General features: G+C 36.2%; 1 protein-coding gene and 1 pseudogene across 1 annotated transcript in view; both read left to right on the top strand.

Moving 5' to 3' along the window:
- LOC141509126 (cilia- and flagella-associated protein 107-like) overlaps positions 1-19,624 on the top strand; it is a 117,171-nt pseudogene that overhangs the window by 4,825 nt on the left and 92,722 nt on the right.
- Positions 5,020-19,624, top strand: part of LOC141509125 (arylacetamide deacetylase-like 4) — a 64,709-nt gene continuing 50,104 nt past the window's right edge. The window contains exon 1 of the mRNA XM_074218402.1: positions 5,020-5,374. The gene's annotated coding sequence lies outside the window, so the exon portion shown is untranslated. The remainder of the gene's footprint in view (positions 5,375-19,624) is intronic.

Here is a 19,624-nt window from a genome sequence, read left to right as displayed (position 1 = left end):
GGCTTCTTCCTCTTTCATCCCCATTTGCTACTTGATCCTGCCAACAGCATATGCTTGTCTAAGATTAAGTCATACACGATATGGTCTTCTTTGATTACAAAAGACAAGAATACAGTTAGCACACTAATGTTCTGACTAGCATTATGGTAATGCCATGGTACTTCAGTAACATGGGCCCATCCAAAAGACCAAGGCCTCCCACTATATTCAGACCTTCACCAGAAGTTCTGTTTGGACTAGATCAAGCCATGTGGTGAAGATGGTTCTGGAAGAAGCAGAGAGAAGAATGTCTTTGCATAGTATTCTCCCTTATTTTATAAAGACAGCCTCCAAGGGCTCTACCTTGCTTATTTATACCAAATATTACCCTGTGACCCTACTTAAACACTACTGATAGAAAAGAACACAATCATTTAATAGAAATGTTTCTTCCCTCTTTCTTGGCAGAACAGTGCTATTACCCCACCCCCTCCAACCAAGATGAGGAAGAGAATCTTTTTTAGACCAATGAGGAGCCTTTTGTTGGTCATATTTCTTTCCCTTTCTAAAGGCTTTCTTAGCCTAGTCCTAAAATATACCATTGTACCTAATCAGCATGTGTCTTCTAATAAAGGGGAAACCCAATAGCACATTTTCCCTGGTCTTAAAAATGAAGAGCCAGGGGACACCCAGTGATGTAGAACTTGTAAATTCCTGTCTATCACCCTCTTCTCTCTTTAGCATTGTAGTGTGACTTATTTATAGAGCCACTATTTGAAATACTGGGCTTAGCTGGCATTTCCAGACCATAGCAAACATAAACCTTAGTGTCTTCTCCAGGCATCAGAGTGGGCATGAAAATTAAGATTATCCCCCTGATAAATCAGTCCATTTTCTCTGTGACATTTTCCTGGAGCCAAGAAGGATTTCTTAGGAAATTTATCAGCTTATGCAAATATTTCTCTTTAGGGGAGGAGGAGAATTTCTTTTCCCAGGAAATAACTTCTACCAAAGTAAACAAAATTCCAGCTTCCAGCTGAGGAAACCTGTAAAACCTTTGTGGCAGAAGGCAATTTATAGAGATTGCTCTGCCTCCTCATAGTAACAAATTGAAAATCTTGGTATAAATGTCAGATTTGGAATTCACTTCTATGATTAGTCTTTTTTTTGGTAGGTTTTTTTTTTTTTGGAAGGCAATGGGGTTAAGTGGCTTGCCTAAGGCCACACAGCTAGGTGATTATTAAGTGTCTGAGGTCGGATTTGAACTCAGGTACTCCTGATTCCAGGACCAGTGCTCTATCCACTGAGCCACCTAGCTGCCCCTATTTCACCCTTCTGAAGGAAGACTGAATTTGTGATGGACTTGTAAAAATCATCATATAGCAAAAAGGATGCAATTTCAGCTTATAAGGACATGAATTAAGTTTAATGCTTTATCCATTTATCCTGGCAGTACTGATTGTTATTTTAATCATGCATAAATTCCATCCAAATTTGGAATAAACTTGGCATTCATTAGATGGGTGTCAATTTACATGAAAAACATGTGGGTGAGTGTTAGAGAAGAGACATATCTTTTTAACAGTTTCACAGACTCTTGGAGTTCAAAGGGACCTTTGAGGTGTTCCAGCATAGTCTATAAGGTTAAGTCTTAACTGGTCTTGGTTTCATACTACCCATTTTTCTCCTCTTTGTTGAAATTATTTTCAAATTATTAATAAATTATATATATATGTATATATATATATACATACAGACATATGGCCAAGTGGATATACATATGCATGGACATATATATATATATATATATATATGTATGTATCCATATTTACTAGTGACTCAACCCCCCAAAATGCTACTAATTTTTGGATTTTAAAAATTGGGAAACACTTGTAACACTAGGTAAAGTTTTATAACTCTATCTAGGAAAAGATTTATTTTTAAAATCAGAGTAACTTTTAAAGTATGTATATTAATGACAAAGTATATTTATGCTACTAAATAAGCAAAATAATGAAATCTGATCCTTTTAAGTGCCAGATAAGAAAAATGACTGCCTTCTTCCCCTACTGGTACATTTGAATAGCTATGACATAGCAGGAGGGCAGACTACAGAAAGATCTATGGATTATCTTCCACATTTGGTCTTTTCTTTAGAAGACAGAAGCACCCTTTTCCTTCCAGTTGCAGGCTGCTCTTCCTGTTTTCCACAATTAAATATGTGCAGAGCTATTAGAGTTGATGGTGTCTTCTCATTGACCTTTTTAGTATAATCAGAGCAATTAGTCAAGCACAGTTGATAGATAAATGTAGAAGAAATCCTCTTTAAACTCCCTAGAATGGCCAAATTGTTAAAAAAAATCTCATTCTGAAGCAGAAAGAGCACTAATTCTGTGGTTGGAGCACTGGGTTCAAACCTCATGTCCAAAGTTACTGCTTATGTGACCTTGGCTTAACAAATTGAGGTATATGTACATGATGGAACACTGTTCTATTAGAAACCAGGAGGGATGAGAATTCAGGGAAGCCTGGACGGATTTGCATGAAACTGATGCTAAGCCAGATGAACAGAACCAGAAGAACATTATACACCCTAACAGCAACATGGGAGTGATGCTCAACTTTAATGGACTTGCTCATACCAACAGGGCAGCAAGCAGGCACAATTTTGGGGTGTCTGTGATGGAGAATGCCATCTATATCCTGAGAAAGAATTATAGAGTTTGAACAAAGACCAAGGACTATTACTTTTAATTTAAAAAAATATGTTGTCTTATTATGTAATTCTGCTATATCTCATACTATATGTTTCTTCCTTAAGGATATGATTTCTTTCTCATTACATTTAACTTAGATCAATCCATACATACTATGGGAATGATGTAAAGACTAGCAAACTGACTTCTGTGGGGGGTTTGGGGGGAGGGAAGCGAGATTGGGGGAAAAATTGTAAAACTTAAAATAAATAAAACCTTTCTAAAATTAAAAAAAGAAAAATGAGATGTTATTATGATCCAAATTGTGGAACAGGAAAATAACTATCTTACACAGAGAAAAATTTTTGTAATGAGATTTCACCTAATTGAGTACAAATAGCCAATTTCATATACAGAAATCCCTCGGGACATCCAGAATGCAAACACATGTCAATAATAATCCAAGCCCAATTCTCAAGGTGAATCTGTTGCTACAACAAATGAATGATACATGAAAGAAGTTTTGATTTCATAGATTGGAAATAATGGAGTCCACAACACATTCATGCCTGTTCATCCAAGGAAATTTTTTCTATGACCTCCCATAAATTCACTCCAGTGGTCAACCCAAGTGTGCTGAAGCTATCCTCTGCATAGCATTTCAAAGATGTGTGTGTGTGTGTATACACACACACACACACACACACACACACACACACACACACACATGTATCATCTCTTCTGTTCCTTTTACAAATATGAATAAATTAGAATATTAGAATATATACAGTCACTCAAATTAGAATATATACAGCTATTCAAATTAATATTTGCAGGTAATTAGAAGAAAAAGAAGATAAATTGGAACTCCTTAGGTAGGGACACCCATGAGAACACACTGACAATTCTGAAAACTTACCTTCCTTCCTCTCCTTTCCCTTTTGTCTGGGCTCCCACATCACCAAAAAAAAAAGTCCTCCAGATGAAAATTCTTTACTTCTGTGCCTTTGGGAATGTGAATGAAGCAACCTGGTGTTACATTTGCTCAGTCCTGTAGATGTGCAAGTTTGTTTAAATGTAATGGGAAGTTTTTCCTTTTCACACAAAAAGGAGAATAATTGACATAGTAGTTATGATCTGTAGTTATGATTCATGGAAGGGGGGAAAGTTCACCGATTCAACCTGAGTGTTCCAGAATTAGTCTAAGTGACAAGATTTGCCAGAGGCTCTTAATGACATTGTTGCCCAAGAGCATAATTGAACGTGTTTGGGAAGGTTCTGGGGAAATAACAAGAACTAACAGTCTTGCATCCTCCTCATTGACATCCAACTTAATGAAACAAGGAGCAGTGTGAACTAGTTGCTGATTTCGTAACTTTGTCCTTTGGTTCCAGGTACAATAAGGTCCTCAGGAATAGAATCTCATAGTTGAACTAACCTGGTTAGGTTTTCATTGTGCCATCCTGAAAGATAAATTCAGGAAGCATGAAGTGGGGCAGAGAGCATAGAGAATCTGAATTCTAAACCTGCCTCCAACACGCATTGAGTGATCCTGAGAAGACTGCTGAACTGATAGGTTATATCACTTCCTCTTTAAAAGGGGAATGAGTATGAGTGAGAATCAAAGGAAATACTGTCAGTCACTATTCTTTTGACTGGGTCTGATATTTTCCTTAAGTACTCCAGTAAAAAACTTAACTCCTGATTTTTTTTCTCCTCTGCTTCCCAGACCTGGAGTGCAAAGCAGGACTTAGACAAGACTGCTGTTTTACATCTTCTGCTCCTCATGTACTGACTGTGTGACCCCAGGAAATCACTGAATCTCTCAGTGAAACAACTCTAAGACTACAAGTGGTAGAGAAGGCACCAACTTGCACTGATAGAGGAAGTTTCTTTATATATTATACTAATGAAATCAGTCCAGTTAGTATTCCTTCTTCCAAACTTTTCAGTGCAAGAGTTGTCCTAAACAAAGTGACAAAGGACATAAAGGCTGTTTTTAAGTACTTGACAGGTTGTCCCAGCCCCATCGTGCTTGGCCTTCTAAAGGGCAGAATGAAAAGTAATAGGTAGAAGATGAAAAGAGGTAACTTTTAGGGCTCAAAGCTTCTAAAATCCCTTCCAGAAAAATAGTCCTTCGGGTCTTCAAGGGAAGGCTGCAAGACTGACTGAACGCATCCTCCCGGGCGGTCTGCTAAGGGAAGGCCATGGGACTGGGGGGGAGGCAGAGTCCTCTTCTGGGGTGACTGCCCCGGGGCGCCTGCAGAGCTCCTGGGAGCCTCGCGGCTGTTCCCCCGCCCGGAGCAGCCTCTTGGGGTCTCAGCCCTTCGGCGTGGAGCCCTTGCCCAGGGCCGAGGCGGGGGAGCTCCCGAGTGCCGTGGCTTCCTTTCCTCAAGCCCGCTGTGGCGAGGGAGGTGAAGCACGAGGCACCACGTTGCCATCTTCTGCCAGGGACCGTTGCCTGGCGCCTGCGCACTTTCCCGCCGGGCAGCTGTGTTTCCAATCCTGGGTCTCCCGCCTCCTCCAGGGGGTTTCTTAGTGCCAGTCTAATCTTGGACTTGGGTGAAGGGCGTCTGGATCAATCTAACTCCATCTGGACCTGAGAGCAGGGGGAAGCTGGCATCACCGCCTTCCTCTGCCACTCAATCAGTAAGAGTCCAGGGTCTGAATCTAGACACTTAAAGCCTGGGTGGCCCTAGGTAAGTCCCTTACCCTCTGCTGCCAGTAAAATGGAGATAATATCAGCTCCTATCTCACAGGCTTACTGAGGATCTAGTGAGATAGGAATTATAAAGTGACTTGTCCTAAGTCTGAAGGTAGTAAATGGCAGAGGCAGGATGTGAACTCTCTGACTATGGAGTGAACACTCATTCCTCTGTGTCTCAGACTGAGGTTGTTTCCAGTACCTAAGTGACCATCCTTCTTCAGGGCCAACTCTATGGTTGACCTCCACTGCTCTGGCAGTCACTGCTATCATTTCCAGTGGACCTAACTACCCACTCTGATAAGGAACTTCTGATAGGACTTCTTGGTTTCTGAAGCTCACACCATTTCCTGGGTACTCCTATCTAGAAATACTCAGTCACCTAAGCCCAGAAAAGAATAAACACAAAAGAAATTCATACATATGGCTGGTTGCCTTTTTTGCATTCTGCAACTCAATCCAATTTTTCTCAATACAAGTCACAGAGTAAAGAGACAAAGAGTAAGTGAAATCTTTTGTATGTACCCTCAGTTTTTGAGGGTACAACTTCTTATTAGTTTGTTTTCTCCCTAAAGCAATTTGAATGGCCTTGATCCTCAATGCTGTACTAGCCTCTTGGTGAATACAGCCTCCAAAGTTCCACAGCTTGGATTAGAAATTCATGGAATATGGGCATACTATACATAACCCATTCTTTTTAAAATATATTTATTTCAATTTTACTTTTTTCTTTTTGTTTAGATTTTTTTCTCAAGGCAAATGGGGTTAAGTGGCTTGCCCAAGGACATACAGCTAGGTAATTATTAAGTATCCGAGGCCAGATTTGAACTCAGGTACTCCTGACTCCAGGGCTGGTGCTCTATCCACTGCACCATCTAGCTGCCCCATACATAACCCATTCTTTTGTTGCTGTTTAGCTATTTCAATCATGTCTGACTCTTCATGTTCCCATTCTTTTTCTCTATTTTATTTAAGCAAGTATTCAGAGATATAAAATTTCTCCTAAGAATTGCTTTGGGCTTTATCTCATATAAGTTTTGGTACATTATCTCATTGTCATTCTCTTTGATGACATTATTGATTGTCACTATAATTTGTTGTTTGACCAAGTCATTCTTTAAAATTAGATGATCTATTTTCTAATTCACTTTAGTCTATCTTTCCATGGGTCTTTATTACCTGTAATTTTTGCTGCATCATGATTTGAAAAATGACACATTTAATATTTCTGTCTTCCTTATTTTAATGCCTTAACACAAAATCGATTTTTGTGTAGGTGCCAAATAAGAAAAAGGTATTTTCTTTGCATTCTTACTTAATTTTCTCCAGAAGTCTATCATCTCTATTTTTTTTGAAATTCCATTCACCTCCTTTTGTTTTCTTCTTTATTTTGTGGTTAGGTTTATTTAGTTCTGAGAGAGGGAGATTAAGGTCCCCTAATTTTATAGCTTTGCTATCTATTTTTTCCTGGAATCCACTTAAGTTCTCCAAGAATCTGGAAGCTATGCCATGTGCTACATATATGTTTAGTAGTGATACTATTTCATTGTCTATGGTAGCCATGAAGAGGTACAAAGGACCTATTATAGTAGAGGGAAAGAGGGGAGTAGGGGAGAAATGCTTGAATCTTGCTTTCATTAAATTTGCTCAAAGAAAGAATAAGCAATACACTCGTTTGAGTTTAGAAATATATCTTACCCTGTAGGGAATTAGGAAGAGAAGAGGGGAAGGAAAGAAGGATTAATAGAAGGAAGGACAGAAGGAAAGGTCAAAGTAGGCTGGAAAAGGGGAAAGAAAAGGCATGAGGGATGATTGAAGGGTGGACAGATTGAGACAGGCAGCAATCAGAAGTAAAAGACTGAAGAGGAAGTTTTGGATGAATGAAGAGAGAAAAGTACAAATGTACAAAAGTACAAAAGTACAAGATAGGATGGAGCATATACAGAGATAGTAATCAGAGAGTTAGTGATTGTGAATGTGATGAACTCATCCAAAAAATGGGAGTGGATAGCAGAGTGGATTAGAGGCTAGAATCCTACATTATGCTATTCGAAAGAAACAGATTCGAAGCAGAGAATTTCATCCAAAGTAAAGATAAAATAATGGAGCAGAATACATTATGCTTCAGCTAAAATGAAAAAAAGCAGGGATAGCAATCTTTATCTTAGAAAAAGCAAAAGTAAACATCGACTTCATTAAAAGGAAAAAGGAAGGAAACTACCTCTTGCTAAAAACTATCACAGACAACGAACTAATATCAATATTGAATATATGCATACCAAGTGGTATAAAACTATAATATTAGGGGATCCCAAACTCCCTCTCTCAGAATTAGATAAATCTAACCAAAAAAATAAGAAGGAAGTTAGGAGGTAAATAGAATTTTAGGAAAGTTAGATATTAGAAAGATTTTAGAAAAGTTAGACTTCTAGAGAAAATTGAATGGGGATAGAAAGGAATATACATTTTTCTCTATGGTACATAATACCTTCACAAAAATTGACCATGTACTAGAGCATAAAAGCTCATAATCAAAAGTTAGAAAGGCAGGAATATTAAATGCCAATAAATCCAACAATTTAACTGAAATGAATATTTACAAAAAATATAAATTTCCCAGATTAACAGAAGAGAGAGTAAAATACCTAAATAATCCCATTTCAGAAAAAGAATTGAACTCCCTAAGAAAAAAATCTCCAAGGCCGGATGGATTTGCAAGTGAGTTCTACTAAACATTTAAAGAACAATTAATTCTGATTCTATAAAGATGAAAAAGGAATTCTGCTAAATTCCTTTTATGAGACTAATATGGTGCTGATACCCAAACTAGAAACAATCAACATAGAGAAAGAAAATTACAGACAATTTTCCTAATGATTATTGATGCAATAAATTTAAATAAAATATTAGCAAAGTGATTATTCTAAATTATAACTAGGATAATATAATCAGGTAGAATTTATACAGGAATGCAGATTGGTTCAGTATTTGGAAAACTATCAAGATAATTGATCATATCAATAACAAAACTAATAGAAATCAAACACATATCTTAATAGATACCTGTGAAAGCTTTTTACAAAATATAGCACTCATTGCTATTAAGAACATTAGGGAGCATAGGAATAAATGGAGTTTTCATTAAAATGGCAAGCCATTCGCAATGTAATGGGGATAAACTAGAATCCTTTCCAATAAGATCAGGGATGAAAGAAAGATGCCCATTATCAACACTAGTATTTAATATTGTATTAGAAATATTAGCTTTAGCAATGGGAGAAGAAAAAGAAATTGAAGAATATAGGCAATGAGGAAACAAAACTCATTTTTTCCAGATTTGATGGTATAATTAGAGAATCCTAGGAAATCAACTAAAAACTAGTTAAAACAATTAAATTTAGCAAAGTTACAGGATATGAAACAAATCCTCATAAATCATTAGTATTTCTATATATTACCAACAAAGTCAAGCAGTAAGAGATAGAAAGAGAAATTCCATTTAAAGTAACTGTAGACAACAAAAAGTACTTGTCAAGATAAACCAAGACAAACTGAGAAACTATATAAACAAAATTACACAATTTTCACATAAATAAAATCAGATTTAAATAATTGGAAAAAATGTCAATTTCTAATGGATAGGCCAAGCTAATACTATAAAAATGATAATTCTACCTAAATTAAATTACTTGTTCATTGCCATATGATTTAAAGTATGAAAAAATTATTTTATAAGGCAAGAAAAATGTTAACAAAATTCATCAGGAGAAAAGGTCAAGAATATCAAGGAAATTAATTTTAAAAATGTACCAGATCTAAAATGATAAAGCAGCAGTGTTCAAACTGTTTGGTACTGGCTAAGAAATAAGAGTGATGAATCACTGGAATAGATTCGACACAAGAGTAATAGTGGTAAATAACTTTAGTAATCTACTGTTTGATAAATCCAAAGACTACAAATCTGCTGAAAAATCTTGAAAACAGAATGGTAAAAACTAGGCATAGATCAACATATCAAATCTCAAAATGGGTACAGGGTTTAGACAAAAAGGATCATATCATAAGCCAGTAAGTAGAACAATGAATAGTTTAATCTGTCTGATCTATGGAAAGGGAAGGAGTTTGTGAGCAAATAAGAGAAAGACATGATAAAATTCAAAGTGGATAATTTTGGTTAGATTAAATTAAAAACTTTGTGTACAAATAAAACCAATGCAGCAAGATTAGAAGAAACACAGAAAGTTTGGAAACAGTTTTCACAACTTGCTTTTCTGCTAACAGACTCATTTCTAAAATATATAGAGAACTGAGTCAAATTTATAAGAATAGAAGTTGTTCCCCAGCTGATAAATGGTCAAAGGTATAGGCACTTTTCACATGAAGAAATTAAAACACTCATCATATGAAAAAATGTTCTAAATCATTACTGATTAGAGAATTGTACATTAATACAACTGAGGTACTACCTCACACCCATCAGACTGATCAATATAACAAAAAATAAATCAATTAATGTTGGAGGGAATATGAGCTGTGACACTAACGCATAATTGATGGAATTGTGAACAGATCCAACTATATTGGAGAGCAATTTGGAAATAAACCCCAAAAGTCAATAAAACTATGCATACTCTTTGATCCAGCAATAACACTATTAGGTCTGTATCCCAAAGAGATAATACATACATAAAATGTTTATAGCAGCTTTTTGTAATGGCAAAGACGTTGGAAATTAAAGGGAACAAATTGTGGTATATGATTGTGATGGAATACTATTGTTCTGTAAGAAATCACAAGCACCCAAACTTCAGACAATGCCTTATATTCTTTTCCTTTACATGGTGTTCTAATTCTTCTTTCACAATATTACTAATATTGAAATATATTTAACATAGCTATTCATGAATAACCTCTATCAGAATATTTGACATTAAGGCAAGGAAGGGAGAGAATGGAGAGAGGGAGAAAAATGTAGAACTCAAAATTCAACAAAAAAATGAAAATTGAAAACTATCTTTGCATATACTTGGAAAAAATAAATTAATTAAATAAAAATATATGTAAAACCATGCTATGGACTTCTATATAACAGTTTTTCCCCCTGGAACATCTTTCTTCATAAGTCCTTTAGAGTTGGTTTGAGTATTTATAGTACTCAGAATAATTTATTACTCTTCAAAATTATTCTTTGAGCAGTATTGGTGTAACTGTATACAATGTTTTCTTGGTTCTGCTCTCTTCACTTTTCATTATTTCATGCAAGGAAATATAAAGATTAAAAAATAAAAGGAATTTGAGTCAACTAATGGGACACAATATGTATACATGTAAGCAAATTAAATAATATGCCATCTCATCAAAAAGCATTTTCATACAAAATAATAAAAAGTTATTTTAATAAGAAGATAAAAATAACTTTGATGAGCAAGGCAGGGTTGTTGTCAGAAATAGTCTCTGGGTTGGGATTAAAGGTTATAATGAAATGAATAGAACTTTTCAAGGGCAGAAATGAAGAGAGAGGATGGTAGTCTAACAGCATGGTACAATGGAAAGAAATTTTGATTTGGAGTTAGAAAAACTGGGTTCAAATTTCAGTTCTGACTACACATGGGTTTTGGAAAAATCACTTGGCTTTCCCTCCCAGTCATCCTAAATAACATTTTTAAAGAAAAGGAAAAGGGAAAAATCTGAAAATATGTGCAATGTGCAAGTTGATATCATTTGTTTTTACATAACACAAATTTCTTCTTATTCTCTACTTCCATCTTCTTGAAAGACAGTCATCACTAGAGTCTAGAACAACAACAACAAAAAAAAATTATTGACATTTTTTTTATATTTCCCAAATTTCTGTTTTTATCTCTCCCCTGATCCCGTCTATGGGATTCCATTCCACAGAATAGCATTTTTTTTTTGCAAGACAATGACCTTAAATGGCTTGCCCAAGGTCACACAGCTAGGTAATTATTTTCTGAGAGGCTGTTATATGTCAGAAATTGTGAGTTCTACAAAGAAATGCAAAAGAGAGTCCCTGTGCAAGGAGTTTGCAGTTGCTAGGATTTCAAATTAGAAAGGATTTTAGCCCCTATTTATCTCATAAGTCTATAGAATTAGAACTGGAAATAATCTTTGATGTCATTCATTTATTTCAGCCCTCTCATATTTACCAGTGAGGAAATTAAAGCCTAGAAAGACTGCCCAAGTGATAGAACTGGGATTAAAACCAGGTTCTCTGGCCAAATCAAGCATATTGTCTATTGTGAACCCTAAAATTGTAAAACAAATCCTTAAAATAGTGTTAAAAACAAAATTGACAGAAAATATTGATTAGACATGAAGTTTTATTCTCTGGAGTTTACCATCTAAAACCTTTTGATGGAGGCCATTAAGGAAATGACCACATTTTGGATGGGAAATTAGTTGATTTTTATACAAAAACAGAGAATAGGGGAAAATTAATCTTCTTTGTGATCTAACCATGAAAGTTACACAATATCTCTGCCCAAAACTGTACATCAAAGGCTATCATCCTCATACAACACTATTTCATCTATTGTTGTATCTTCCTAGCAGGACAGTCTCCCAGCATCCTGAACATTGTCCTCCTAAGTTTGTAATTAACAATAGGTTAAGATACCAGGAATCTTAATTTCTTATTAGTTTGGCAAGTTGATCAAAATGAAGGCTGAGTATTCTCCTAAAGAAATCAATCTTCAATCAAGATATATAGTTTTGAGAAATTATTATGCTTTTATACTACAGTATGATGGTGCCTGAGTAGTTCCCACTCTGGTCTCCTGACCTCAGATCCAGGGTTCTTTTTGTACCATTGTCTTTCTAAGCCTCAGTCTACTGTAAAACTGGAATAATACTATCTTTTAAGTACCTACAGAGTTGTTTGGTGACATCTTCAAAGTATTATAGGGATGTGAACTCATAATTGCAAACTGGATCCTGAAGAGGAAAATTAAATTGTTAGGTGTGTTTCAGATCTGTGCTTAGGTCCTACCGAAATATAGTAGCAATAGATCAGTGCCTTGTAAATATGTGGGAGTCATTCTGAATAGCTATAGAGTAGGTAAAAGGTGAAAGGGTTGATGCAATCCCTCATATGAAAGAGACTGGGGAGCCTGCTTCTAGAAAGATGTTTTGACATGTAATAGAAATAATTTGTTCCTAGTGCTATGCTGGTAAATGTTTAACAATCAACTCTTTGTATGTGGGTTGTGAGGTAGGATGGGAGATGATGTATGCACAAGACACTTTAAGGTTAACTTGTATTATTAATCCCTTTCCATTATTAAATTTAGGAAATCAACAAAATAGTAAATCAAACTGATTTGTAGCTAACTTTTTACAGAGGAAAAAATGCTCTCATTGAAAACTTAGTATTTGGCTTATTCTTAAGTAGGTTTGAACTGACTCTAGGTTACATAATTTGGGAGCATACAAAGACATTGTATAACTGTTTCTAGCCTGCTACACATAGATTGAGGAGTGGGACAATTGATTGATTTTGTGGCTAGAATTTGAGTACATTCAAAAGGTACTACTAGATAGCAACAACTTGACCCTTACTTGCATTAGTTCACTCTCAAGTTAGAAAGACCAAGATATAAAGGGAAAACCTTGTAGTTCTTTCCTCCCTGAGATCAGCATGTGGTCTCCTTTGCCTCATGCATTTGTTCTTTCCTGTTTTAGATGAAGAAAATTGGAAATGGCCAAATGAGCTATAAAGGGTCATGAGAATACCCTATTCCTCCTGGGATTTCCCAGAAATAAAATGATAAGGAACAAAGACCTGACTGACTTGCTGGACCTACTTAACCAGTAGCAAGCATGCAGACTTATCTAACCCTTGATTATGTCATTTTCTGGAGTGAACTTGGTGGAGCTAATGCTAAGAAGAAACCACATTAAGTTGAGCCCATTCTCTTTAGGGAGAATAAGCCTAGAACCCAGGTATTAGGGAATATTTACTATTTTTTTTCTTGACATATCTTTGAAGTAAACAACCCTTTATAAAAATTAGGTGATTGTTAATTGGCTAAATGGAATTGGCATGCTAATCACTGGCAGTTAAGGGGTGTGGGGAGGACACTAGAATGGGAACTTGAGGTGAAATGATTAGAAGACTTCAGGCCTCTCAGAGAGGCCATGAATCAGAACATAAAGGGGAATTGTTGCCATATATGCTCACAAAAAATAAGTCCTGAGCATTATTACACTAGATTAGAGTTTAAGGATCATAAGAACAAAGTTTTGAAGCTAGAAGGAAGCTTAGAGGACATTTTGCTTCATAATCTAAAATTTCAGATGAGAATAAGCCAGAGAATCTTGAATTTCATTCAAAATCCAACCGCTTTTTTCATTAATCAGTTAAATTTATTGCTTTGCATTTAAGATAATTTTCATCATTCATTTTTGTAAGATTTTGAATTCCAAATTTTTTCCCTCTTTCCTCCTTCTCCAAGACTGAAAGCAATTGGATATAGGATATACTTGTACAAATATGTTAAACACATATCCTCATGAATCATGAAGCTGGGAAAGAAGAATCAGCAAAAAGGGAGTAACCATGAGAAAGAAAAAATAAAAAAACACAAAAAATAGTGAAAATACTATGCCTTGAATTGCATTCAGGGTCTATAAGTTCTTTCTCTGCATGTGGATAGCATTTTCTCTCATGAGTCTTTTGTAATCCTCTTGGATCTTTTATTTATGACAAGAGCTAAGTCATTCATACTTGATCATTCTGCAATGTTGTAGTTACTGTGTACAATGCTCTCCTGGTTCTGCTTACTTCATTCAGCATGAGCTTATGTAAATCCAGGTTTTTTGAAATCTTCCTGCTCATCATTTCTTATAAAACAAAAATATTTCTTTACATTCACATACCATAACTTGTTTATCCATTTCCCAACTAATGGGTATCCCCTCAATTTCAAATTCTTTGCCACCAAGAAAGTGCTGTTATCAATATTTTGATATATATGGGTCCTTTGCCTTTTTTTATGATCTCTTTGGAATTCAGATCCAGTGGTGCGATTGTAAGATCAAAGGGTATGCACACTTTTATAGTCCCATGGGTATAGTTAAAAATTGTTGTCCAGAATGGTTGAATCAGTTCACAATTCCACCATTAAAGCATCAGTCTTCTAATATTCCCAGATCTCTAGCATTTATCGTTCTCTTTTTCTGTCACATTAACCAGTCTGATAAAAATGAGGTGGTACATCAGAGTTCTTTTAATTTGCATTTCTCTTACCCTTAGTGATTTAAAGCTGTTTTTTTTTAAAAAATATGATTATAGGGAACTCAAAGCCCACTGCTATGCCACTTTCTTTAGAAAGACTTTTCCTGGTAGCCTAAGTCCTCAAATATCATATACAGGTTAACCCCAATATCTTAGTGCAGTTTTAAGTTTTTTTTGGTTTTTTTTTTAGATTTTTCAAGGCAATGTGGTAAAGTGGGTTGCCCAAGGCCACACGGTTAGGTAATTATTAAGTGTCTGAGGTCGGATTTGTACCCAGGTACTCCTGACACCAAGACCGGTGCTCTATCCACTGCGCCACCTAGCCGCCCCCCAGTTTTAAGTTTTAATAGCTTATATAACTATGAAATAAATTTTCGTAGCTTAAAACTGCACTAATAATTTTGGGACAAATATATGTCTATCATCTATCTATTCATATGTTGCACTCCCATATCTGTAAATCCATTCAATCCCATCACCACCAAACCTGGTACTCCCCTCCCCCCAGGAGAATATAAATATCAGAAGAAAATGAACTACTTAATTTTTATCTTTTATCTCCATTTCCCAGCATATGATAATTACAAATGTTTGTTGGATTTGACTAGATTGGATTTCAAGGTCATAAAAGATAGTAAATTGCAGAATTGAGATTCAGTTCTCTGAAATCCGAGCTCCTAGTCTCTTTTCACTTTTTCTAGAAAAACAAGGAAGTTGAATACTCTTGGCTAGGGACAGGGATTTTTTGTAAAGGGTTGATATCAGTCTAGCAGAGATTTGAAAGTAGTTTAGAATTAAACAGAAATCAGGAGATGAATGAATTTATAGAACTGTATCTCAATAATTATTCCCAAAAGGCATACCCTTTTGATCCAGCAATATTACTATTAGGTCTGTATCACAAAGAGATCATAAGAAAGAATAAAAAACACATGTACAAAAATATTTATATCATATCTTTTTGTAGTGGCAACGAATTGGAAATTGAGGGAATGCCCATCAATTGGGGAATGGCTAAACAATTTGTGGTATATGAATGTGATGGAGTAGTACTGTTTTGTAAGAAATTATCATTATAGAGAAGCATGGAAAGAATTATATAAACTCATGCTGAGTGAAGGGAACAGTCAAGAGAACATTGTGCAAATTAACAACATTGTGAGTTGATCAACTATGATGGATGCAGCTCCTCTCAGCAGTTCAAAGATCCAGGATAACCCTGAGAGACCTATTATAGACAATGCTATCCACATCCAGAGGGGAAAAAAACAATACCACCAAATCTAAATGATACTATATTTGCTTTAAAAAGACTCCTCTTATATTTTTCCTTTCTATTCCATGGTTTTCTTTTTATTCCCTTAGTCCTAATTCCTTATACACAAAATGACTAACATGTAAATATGTTAAAACAAATGTACATGTACAACTGTTCTTCACTGAAGGGAGGATAGTAGAAAAATGTGTAACATAAATATGCAAATGGATGAATATTGAAAAACTTCCATAAGGTATAATTGGAAAAATAGAAAAAAGAAAATCATGAATACTTAGACTTCAGAAAAGCCTAGAAAGACTTTCATGAACTGATGCTGAGTGAAGTGAGCAGAACCAGAACAATGTACACATTAACAACAACATAGTATGATGATCAGTTTTGAAGGACTTGCTCTTCTCACCACTAAAATGCTTAAAGACAATTCTGTGAGGGGCAAAAGTGCTGATTTTTCAGAAACATAGTGCTAAATTAGTCTAAGTCATAGGCCTCAGTTTCTATTTCTCAAGAATCAGGTGAGCTTGAGAACCTGGATCTCCGGCTAGAAAAATTATGTCACCCATACCTTATTAGATGTAAACAAAGACAGACCCTCCTGGGAAAGCTTAGGTACACTTTCCTTCACTTTGGACCATCAAGTTTGACCAATTGTTGGCAGAAAAGAGGAGGGGGAATGGGTTGTGGTTTTTGTGGTTTTTTAACCCTGCTTCAGCTTCTGTAATTCAGCTTTTCCTGCTCTCTCTCTCTCTCTCTCTCTCTCTCTCTCTCTCTCTCTCTCTCTCTCTCTCTCATAGAGAGTTAGGAACTGTCCTGCTTCTTGCAAGAACCAAATTAAATTTTAACTCTTTGCTGTCACTTTGAGAGGATTCTGAGTAGTCATTTTGGGTTAGGGTTTAAATTCCCCACACAATTCTAAAAGGACTTTTGTTGGAAAATATCCACAATCAGAGAATGCAGAGCAAAGCATACTATTTTCAATTTTTAAAATCTGTTCGTTTTTTATGCTTTTTTTCTCTCTTTTGTTTTTTCCTTTTTGTTCTGATTCTTCTTTCACAATACAACTAATATGGAAAGTCACACAGTTACACAGTGTTGCCTGATGCCCTCAGAGGATTCTTCCCTAAAACCAAACCCTTAGGGTTGATGATAAACTTCAACTCATTATAAGATTCATTTACTCCCACCTTATCAAATGCTGGACACCCCAGGGATTGAGCCCCATTCTTTACTATCCCATTCCCTTATTTCTATCCCCTCAAATGAACTTCTCTCTAGTATCCCACTCTAAATCTTTCAACATGTCTTTTTTCTTTTTTCATTCTTATTATATTATATTGCTCATAAAAGAAACACTTTTCTTGTATACTCTTTCTAGCACTAATTACATTTTGATTCATACTTCTCAACCCACTTATTAGTCTTAGTGGAGGAATTGCAATACTTCTTACTCCTCATCATCATGTCTAGGCTCTTTTTCTATCATCTTTATTCCCCAACATCTCTCTTCAAATTTATTCAATCTAAATTTATCACTCAATTAAGTTTCTGGTGGTTTCTGTCATCTAGACCTTCAGTATATACTTCTTCTTCCTTCCTCAATGACTGGTTCACAGTCCTTCTCTGCTCCCTATCTCCTTCCCTCATACTAGGGGAATTCAAAATACGTAGTGATACTCCCTTAAATATCCAGACCTCATAATTTCTCAACTTATACGGTTTCCATAACTTACTCCTCCCTCTGGTCAGTTACACACAAAGATGGTTATAATCTTGATCTTGCCATCAGCCACAAGTGTTCCATATCCATGTTAATGGATATCAATATACCTTTATTTAATCATAATCTTTTATCATTCCATATTTCCCTCTGCCTAAAGGGTTTAGGGTACATTCAGGGAATACTAGTGCCTCTGATATGAGGGCTACTGAGTCCTTTTTGGGGATGCTTTCTAATTGAGTTATACACCTGATCACTTAAATGCTCCTGTGGTTCCCAGAAGCTTTGTCATGCACAGCAGTCACACCATGCTAAATCATTTTGGTAAATGGGCCTAACCAGGTTAAAAGGAACTGAGAGGTCTCAAAACTATCAGTGAGTCAGCATGTGAAGTCTTTCCTTGGTAGAAAGGTCAAATGAGAACAATTTGTCCCAAGGGCCAATGGCGAAGCTGAACTAGGGACCGTGGAGTGCTTAGAGGTTGGTTAAACAACCACTGCATCTCTTGCTATTACCAGATATCACTTGACTCAGTCTTTCCACTTGATTGAGAAGACTTAGAGAGAATGAGGCAGATGACTTCCTGCAACTCTCTCTCACTTAAATCCAATTTACACATAATTTTACCTATCTCAAAGATCTGTGGTTATAGACAAGTGACGAAACTGCAGGTGTAGATAAACTGGGAAATGTATTCATAACCCTACACTCAGGCAGTCCAGGACAAAGGATCATCTCACTGAATTTGGCAGCCTTTCAGTGTCTGAGCAACCTTTTAAACATTGCATTGCTCATGCGTTAGAAAAGAAACTGAAAATTGTCTGCTTACTCAACCGTGGTTTGATTACCAAGGCAGTCAAGGATCCCACCTTGTGATTGAAAATGGAAAAATGTTCAAAAACTTCTGCAAGATGATTCCACTAATCATTGGTACATGGAATGGGTGCACTCATAAACAACACAAAATCTGGTAGACCTGAAAAACAAAGAGTGAGAGAACTCAGCAAGTATAACATCAAAATAGCAGACTGGTAAATGAAGGCCAGCTTCATGAAGTTGGAGTTGGATCCAAATATTTCTGGAGTGGCCACAGGGATAGAGAATGCTATGAAGCTAGTATAAGTTTTGAAATAAAAAAATAATGTTGCAGCAAACATATATGCCAATCAAAATGAATGAACAATAGATTCTTGACAATGAAACTACCACTTGTGGAAAAATGCCATGCCACTATCATCAGTATCTATATTCCCATCAGGAAGAACACTGATGAGGTCAAAGAAAAATTTAATGAAAATTTGGAGATCTATATCATCGATGTGCCAAAAGAGAATGAGCTGGGGTGGAGCCAAGATGGCAGAGTGAAAGCAGGAAATTCCATCAGCTTTCCCCCAGACCACTCCAAATGCCTTTAAACAATTACTCTAACTAAACTCTAGAGTGGTGGAATCCACAGAAAGAATGAGTGAGGGGCAGCTAGGTGGCACAGTGGATATAGTACTGGCCCTGGAGTCAGGTGGACCTGAGTTCAAATTTGACCATAGATACTTCATAATTACCTAGCTGTGTGACCTTGGGAAAGTCACTTAACACCATTGCCTTGCAAAAAACACCCCAAAACAAAACAAAAGGAAAGACTGAATGAAACTTAACCACATTGCCTTGCAAAAACAAAAACAACCCCCCCCCCAAAAGACTGAGTGAAACAATTTCCCAGCCCAAGACAACTTGAAAAATCTGCAGCAAAGGTCTATTACACCAGAATTAGAAGGGCTGAATCCCTGGTCTTGTGGGAGTGAACTGGCTCAAATCATCTGGGAACAGCCTGTTGGACACTTCAGTCCCTGGGGGACCTGGGTCCTAGATAGCAAGGATGTTATCCAGACCCCTCAATCCAGGAATTGTCAAGAACAACTTGGAAGGCCAGTGGGAAAACTGCTACACTAGAGTGAGTATAGAGTCCAGTTCAGCACAGCTCCGACTCAGGAACCAGAAG

Source organism: Macrotis lagotis, chromosome 1 (assembly GCF_037893015.1).
Source record: "Macrotis lagotis isolate mMagLag1 chromosome 1, bilby.v1.9.chrom.fasta, whole genome shotgun sequence".
Classification (NCBI taxonomy): domain Eukaryota; kingdom Metazoa; phylum Chordata; class Mammalia; order Peramelemorphia; family Peramelidae; genus Macrotis; species Macrotis lagotis.
This window is presented reverse-complemented; position numbering and strand designations above follow the sequence as displayed.